The 7473-nt window shown below is 39.9% G+C and overlaps 1 protein-coding gene across 1 annotated transcript in view; it reads left to right on the forward strand.

Moving 5' to 3' along the window:
- Nucleotides 1-6753: 6753 nt before the first annotated feature.
- The window catches only part of LOC106878512 (sushi, von Willebrand factor type A, EGF and pentraxin domain-containing protein 1), a 104528-nt gene continuing 103808 nt past the window's right edge, over nucleotides 6754-7473 (forward strand). The window contains exon 1 of the mRNA XM_052974491.1: nucleotides 6754-7075. The gene's annotated coding sequence lies outside the window, so the exon portion shown is untranslated. The remainder of the gene's footprint in view (nucleotides 7076-7473) is intronic.

Below are 7473 nucleotides of genomic sequence, written 5' to 3' on the forward strand. Positions count from 1 at the left end.
ATATATATATATATATATATATAGATAGATAGATAGATATTTGCCTAATTTGTTTTATTCTATTGGTTATCAATTAACCAACCATAATAAAGTCAAGGCCTTTCAAAACAATAGATGACTGTTGCAGTAACTGGTCCTGAAGCACATTAGCATTTCTGGGATTTTGGCACTGTGCAGTGTCGACCTGTTCTGGCATTGGTGTAGCTTTCAATGCCAAAATTTGGCACAATTCCTTCCAAGATCTTTCTGATGCATATCACTGCATACCTCTCCCGCCTTCACTCCAGGGAGTAGAGTCTTAGTTGTTTCAGCCTATCCCAATAGCTGAGCTGTTGCAATGGGACGATCTTCTTTGTGAAGCTTCGCTGGATTGCTTCAAGGTCCACTGTTAATTTTACACTGTTGGGTGACCATAGCTGGGAGCAGTAATCCAGGTGGCTGAGGATGAATGTCATCCATAGGACCATCATGGTTTCCTTCTCTCTGGTTCTGAAGGTTCTCAGGATCTATCCAGCCAATCATCTGCACTTTGTTGCCATCCTGGTAATGTGCACTTGGAAAGAAATATCATCACTCATGTCGATACCCTGGTTCCTCACTGATTTAGGCTTTAGGATTGTAATCCACTATGGACCAGTGTACCCTGTAAGTTTTATATTCAGTTTTGGATGCTGGCAGCACAGGGCTTGGAATTTTTGAGCATTAAACTGCATATTATTATCCTCAGCCCATCTGTAAGTTGAGTCCAACTCCTGCTGCAGGTGTGCAATAACCTTGGGGTTCTGTATTTTCTGCAAGACTTTCATATTGTCTGCATAGCTAGCAAGGGTGGTATCCGGGCAGTTGAGGGCATATTTGAGAGGGCCACTATGAAAAGCAGTGGTCCCAAGACAGTGCCCGGTGGAACACTCCTCACTATTTGTGTTTTCTTTGAGGTGGGGCTATTGGCCACTACTTCTTGACTTCTATCTTTCAGTAAGTCATGTAACTATTCTCCAAGTTTTCCAGCTGTACTGAGATTATGCAGTTGGTGGCATATCATACTATAATCCACTTTGTCAAAAGCTTTTGCAAAGTCAAGGTATATTACATCCACATTTGAGTTGTTGAGCAGCTGCCTTAACATCCAGTCATAGTGCTGTAAGAGTTGGGTCAGGCAGCTCCTACCTGGTCAAAAGTCATGCTGGGTATCACTCAGCAAATTATTTTCTTCAAGGAATGTGATTAGTTTCCCTCTGACTATCTGTTCCATGACTTTACTGATGTGTGAAGTCAGAGAGATGGGCCTATAGTTTTTTGCATCTGCTCTGCTTCCTCCTTAATGGATTGAGCATATTATTCCCTCCTTCAGTTTGCTTGGCAACCTGTTATTTGCAAGAAAGCTCTGGAAGAGAATCTGTAGTGGTTTTGCCAGGGCATGCTTACACAATTTGAGGAGGATTGCTGGGAAACCATCAGGACTAGCAGTTGAGTTTGTGTCCACCTCATCTATGGCTAGTAGTATATCTTCTTCGCTAATGTTAATATAATCCATCGTACCTGCCTCGCTGGTTACAGGTGAGGCGGCAAAGAAATCCACTGGTTCGTTCACTTGTCCAACGGGGTGGTAAAAACACTTTTGAACTGGTCATTCAGTACCTCACTGATCCTGGTTGGACTATCTGTGAGGGAGCCATCCTTTTGGAAGAGGGGTCCTATTTTGCAGTGTACTGAGCCTGTTTTTTTCAGCATAATGAAAGAAGGCCTTTGAGTTTGACTTAATGTTTTTATAACCCATATATATATATATATATATATATATATAATGTGTGTATGTATGTATGTATGTATACATATATATATATATATATATGGCATATGAAAGATGGAAGATGGATATATGAGAATTCATCATTAATCACAATTGTTTCGACACATCTAGCATCGGTCCCTCACTGGTGGGAAACTTAACAACTGGTTCAGGAACATCTGGTGGTGCAGATGTATCTCATTGAGTGATAAATAGACACAACTCATTAAAATAACAGTTCCGTAATATATCTTCCCACTTTGTTGAAAGAAAATATCTTCATTTATATAGAAGATCAAAAATAAAACCACAGATAGCAAAAAAGAAATGAATACACAATACAACAACAAAAAGTATTAAAAATAACTGTTAACAAATATGGATGTATAAATGCCCTCGTGCAAGCTGCATGGTGTGTGTACACTCACTCATACAAACATCCACAAAAATGTGAGCATACGCACATGTGTGGTTTGGTGCACTCACAATCATGATCACAAAGCGAGTTAAATATCTACTTGATATAAGTAGTTTATAAGAATGAGAAGGTTAAAAGTAAACTTAGTTCATCCATACCTCAAAGTAAATTATGTTAACAGCTACTCAAAATTCATTCTCACTGCATTGTGCGAAAGTACATTTATATGCTTGGAGGCATCTCAACAGTCTTTCAGAAATTGTGTTAATGATCTTCTCATTAGTCCACAGAATAGACAGAGATTCCTCGGAGTAGAGATGGCATAACCTGGAAATTATATTGTATGGTTTTGCATGCCTTACTATGGACCAAGTTATGCTGTGCTTAATTTTATCCTCCTTCAGTTGCCATACAAAATCGGCCAAAGATGTTGAATGTCTCTTATTGATTGTCTTAAAGCTCGTAACATGGTTATGATAACGATTCTTAAATGAATCAGCTATCTGCCGAATATAAACATGCAACCCTCCCCTTGTGTCTTTATATACAGGACTTGCACTCATACAAAAATTCATCAATGGACATTTTGATTTTTCTCTGCATGAGCATTTATCATATTTATTTGTATATAAGGCAGTTCCAACTCCATTTATCGACGTTGTTACTGTGTTAACAATTGCAGCATGGAATGTGTTTATAAGCTATTTAAGAAACACACAAAAACCATTAGATTTACTTCAACATTTAAATTTAATTTGCCAAAATATTTTCGTCGCTTTGAGACTGCAACTTGTTCACTGGCAAAATTCCGTGCTGTATCGGAATTTTGTTAGTGAACAGGTCACGGTTTCAAAGCAACGAAAATATTTTGGCATGAATCTAACAGTTTTTGTGTGTTTCTAAAATAGCTTATAAACACCTTCCATGCTACAATTGTTTTTGTCCAGCACAAAAGATCTCAGATCAGGTCGCTTGCTATGCAAGTACATCTCCATAGTTACTGTGTTAGCTGTATCAGAAGTACTTCTACTATTACAATTTGGCCGTAATTGGTGTTTTTCATTGTGGTTCACATCTCTTTTTTAGTATTTAGATGTGTATGTTCACTAATCCCAGTAGGTGGGTTATTGAACCGTTGTTGCATTTTGCTATTGTTTATGTGATGCATAAGCTGCTCTAAATTAGCAGTGTTAGTGTAGGATACCTTCACAGTGTGCAAATAAAAAATAGCATGTCCAAAGCAGCAAAAAATTTTCCAGTGATCTTGGTTGAAACATGCAAACCGAAAATCGGGTTGAACCAGAGGACATCCTGATTCCTATATCTGTTGTTAGGCTTATTTGATCGAGTGTGTTGTACAAGATTGGAACAATTTACAGTGTTACAAGCAGTTGGATTATTATGTTGCGTGTGTCTGAGTTTTTGTTGGTAGTTCATTGTCCTGACCAATTCTTCTTGGCTTGTATTCTCTATCTGAGACATTGTGATAGCGTACAATGTGTATTAAAATTGGAGGAATTGCCGGTATTGTGTATACCTGCTTCCTGTATATATTGAATTTTTTCATGGTACCCAGCCCTAGCTAGAGCAGCATTATAATAAGCTGCATGTGATTTGAAAAATTTTATCATTAGCAGATAATCTAGAAATTCTTGTAGAAATATTCTTAACTAATTCCTGTATAATCGAGAGTGGGTGGTTTGATGCTACATTAATGTACTTAATATGAAATTGTTCAAATAATCCATTATCAAGACAGAAAGTAGCATCAAGAAAATTCACTTTACGATAATCTTTACCCATATTAATGTTTAGTCCTAAATTTAAAAACAAAATCAGTGCAGGGGCTAATTAAAAAGCATCTAGACAACACTGTAAAGTGGTTGGCATTTGGAAAGGCATCCAGCTGTAAAAACCTCACCAAAACTGACCTCACCTGTGCTTGTGCCATGTAAAATGCACTACGTTGATTCTGCTGGGTAGTTGGTGTTAAGAAGGGCATCCAGCTGTAAAAATCCTACCAAAATAGTTACAGAAGTCTGGTGCAGGTTTCTGCCTGGCCGGCTTCAGTCAAGCTGTCCCACCCATGCCACCATGGAAGGTGGACATTAAACAACGATGATGATGCTGATGTACAACATCCAGGGAACTTCCATGGTGGCTATGGTGGCTATGGATTTGGTTCCTGTAATGAGGAAGGAACCAAGCTACTGGAGTTCTGTGATGCAAATGATCTTCTGATCTGTAATACTTACTTCAGGAAACCCGCCAGTCACCTGTTCACCTACCAGTCTGTGGATACACTAATCAGATTGACTACATCCTCTCCAGGAAAAGGGAAAGATGGCTACTTATAAATGCTAAAACCTACCCAGGTGAAGAATGCACCCCCCAACATAGGTCAGCAGTTAGCAACTTTATGATCAGGGCTAAATGGCTGCTCAGAAGACAACCAGCATTGAAAAGAAGGGTCTGGAAGCTTAAGGATCTTCTGAATGGACAGAGATTTAGAGTTGTATTACTTGCAGATTTTGACATAAAAGAGAAGGATATAGCATCACATAATGTGGAAGACAACTGGAGGTTCATACAAGACGATCTATTGAGGGCTACTGACCAGATCTGAGGATGGTGCTAAGTCCCCTCTTGACCTAAGGTAACGTGGTGGTGGAATAATGTAGTTGACAGGGCCATTAGGGAAAAGAAACAGGCATAGAAGGACTGGAAGTGCTGTGGTAGCATGAAACTGTATCTAATTGCCAGAAGGGAAGCTAGGAGACAGGTTTGCTTAGCCAGAGGGGAAGCAGATAAGAAAAAAATTGCCAATGTTCTGCATCATGAGGACCAAGGACTTGAAGTGTTTCATATTGCAAGACAGGACATTGTTTGAGAGAGAATTGTGATGTCATAGGAAAGAAATGTGTCCCCATAGATGATGGCTCACTTACATTTAATGAGGCTGCAAAGAGAAAGACTTGGAGACGCCACTGTGAAAGGTTACTAAATGAAGAGAATCAGTGGGGGAAAGAGAGTCTGCCAAATGTCGACCCAGCAGAGGGACCAGCTATTCAAATTGACAGTACCTTGGTAGATAAAGCAATTAAGGGTGTAAAGACAGGGAAAGCCCCAGCCCATCAGGAATCACTGCAGAGATGCTTAAAATATCTGGCAGTGTAGGCTATAGTCTAGTCAGCCATATAATCAAACAGGTGATACATGAAGGAAAAGTTCAGAGAGCTCCTACCTCTGCTGGAAACAAAGAGCCTCTCCCTCAGAGTGAAAGGCAGATAGTATGATGCCTGTATGTGAACAGCTATGCTACATGGCAGTGAAACATGGCCTGTGACAGCCAAGGACATGTGTAGGCTTGAGAGAAATGAAGCCATTATGCTTCACTGGATGTGCAATGTCAGTGTGCATGTTTGACCAAGTGTAAGTAACTTGAAAGAAAAGTTAGGCATAAGAGGCATCAGATGTGGTGTGCAAGAGAGACGACTGTGTTGGTATGGTCATGTGATGTGTATAGATGAGGACAGTTGTGGAGGGAACCTGTGGTAGCGGTAGACCAAGGAAAACATGGGATGAGGTGGCAAAGCATGACCTGGAAACACAATACAGACTTCAACAATATTGATTTGAAGGAGAATTGTCTGCTATTTCTTGTAGTTTAAGACTGTGCAACATAAATGTATGTGATGATGGAAAATGAGAAGAGAGATAAAGAGAGAGAGAGAGAGAGAGAGAGAGAGAGAGAGAGAGAGAGAGAGAGAGAGAGAGAGAGAGAGTGGAAGAAAGGTGGGAGAAGGATTGACATAGATTAAATGGAAAAGAGAGGGAAAGTTTTAAGGCAGTAGCTGCTGAGAAACTCCCTCTTTTCCATCTCTCTCTCTTTCTCTCCCATTCAGAGCAGAGGAAGGAGTGAAAGTCAGTGGTGGGTAGAGGTGATAGGCTGAATTAAGGAGGGAAAAGAAAAGTAAAAATAAACAAAGAAAGTGACAGAGGAAGGTAGAGGAACTAAAAGAGGAAAGGGGCTAAAATGGAGAAGGAAGGGTAGGGGTTTAGAAACTGGAAAAGGGAGAAAAAGAGAAAGAGAAAGAGAGAGAGTGAGAGAGAGAGAGAGAGAGAGAGAGAGAGAGAGAGAGAGAGAGAGAGAGGGGGTGAGAGAGAAAGGGAGAAGAGGAAACATGAAATATTTGTGAAATCAAAGAATAGAGGATTGTCTCAGGTGGTGATGATGATGATGATGGTAGTGGTGGTGGCAATGTTGTTTAGCCCTTGGTCAACAGGTCTTTCACCCCAGAGATTCTATTCATGACGTTTTGTTTTACTGTAGTAGGTAGTGACTGGAGTGATATTTGACTGCTATCTTTAGCATGTACAACCACCACATAAATGTTGTCTTGCTTAGTGATGGCGAAGGTGGTGGTGATGAAACCCTCCTCCTCTCCGGCTGATGAAACACCCACTTTTAACCCATGACACACACACACACACACACACACACACACACACACACACACACACACACACACACACACACACACACACACACACACACACGCACACACACACTGAAGCAAGTTACCCCGCTGCCCCATACATACACATCCGCATTGATGCTAGCTCTCCCACACACACACAAGGAAAGAAAGGAAGAAGGAGAAAGAAATAAATAGAGAAGGGAAGAGAGAGAGAGAGAAAGGGAGAGAAGAAGTGAGAAAATTGTTCAACAGCCACAAAACTTTATGAGTGAGGGAAGAAGGATGTTGTTGGTTACATAGAGTTTGTAGTGAGCCACGGCTGACATACCCAGTCATGACTTATACCCAACACAACCCAAATTACTCTTGTCTTTACTATTATTGCGGGTGAGTCCTTATATTTGTTTTATGTGTTTTCTTTTTTTCATTCAAGTCATTCTTATTTTGGTAACATCTCTTCACTTTTGATATGTCTATTGGTATATGTTCTGCATCCATCCATCCATCCATCCATCCATATATATGCACACACACACACACACACACATACACACACACACACATACACACACACACACACACATATATATACATTGAACCCTGGTGCAGCCCCACAGCTTACCAGGTTTCAGTCAAACTGTCCAACCCATGCCAGCATGGAAAATGGACGTTAAAATAATGATGATGATGATGATGATGATGATATATATGATATATATATATATGATATATATATATATGATATATATATATATGATATATATATATATATAAATGGTGGTGCC

This window comes from Octopus bimaculoides, chromosome 1 (genome assembly GCF_001194135.2).
Source record: "Octopus bimaculoides isolate UCB-OBI-ISO-001 chromosome 1, ASM119413v2, whole genome shotgun sequence".
NCBI classification, from domain to species: domain Eukaryota; kingdom Metazoa; phylum Mollusca; class Cephalopoda; order Octopoda; family Octopodidae; genus Octopus; species Octopus bimaculoides.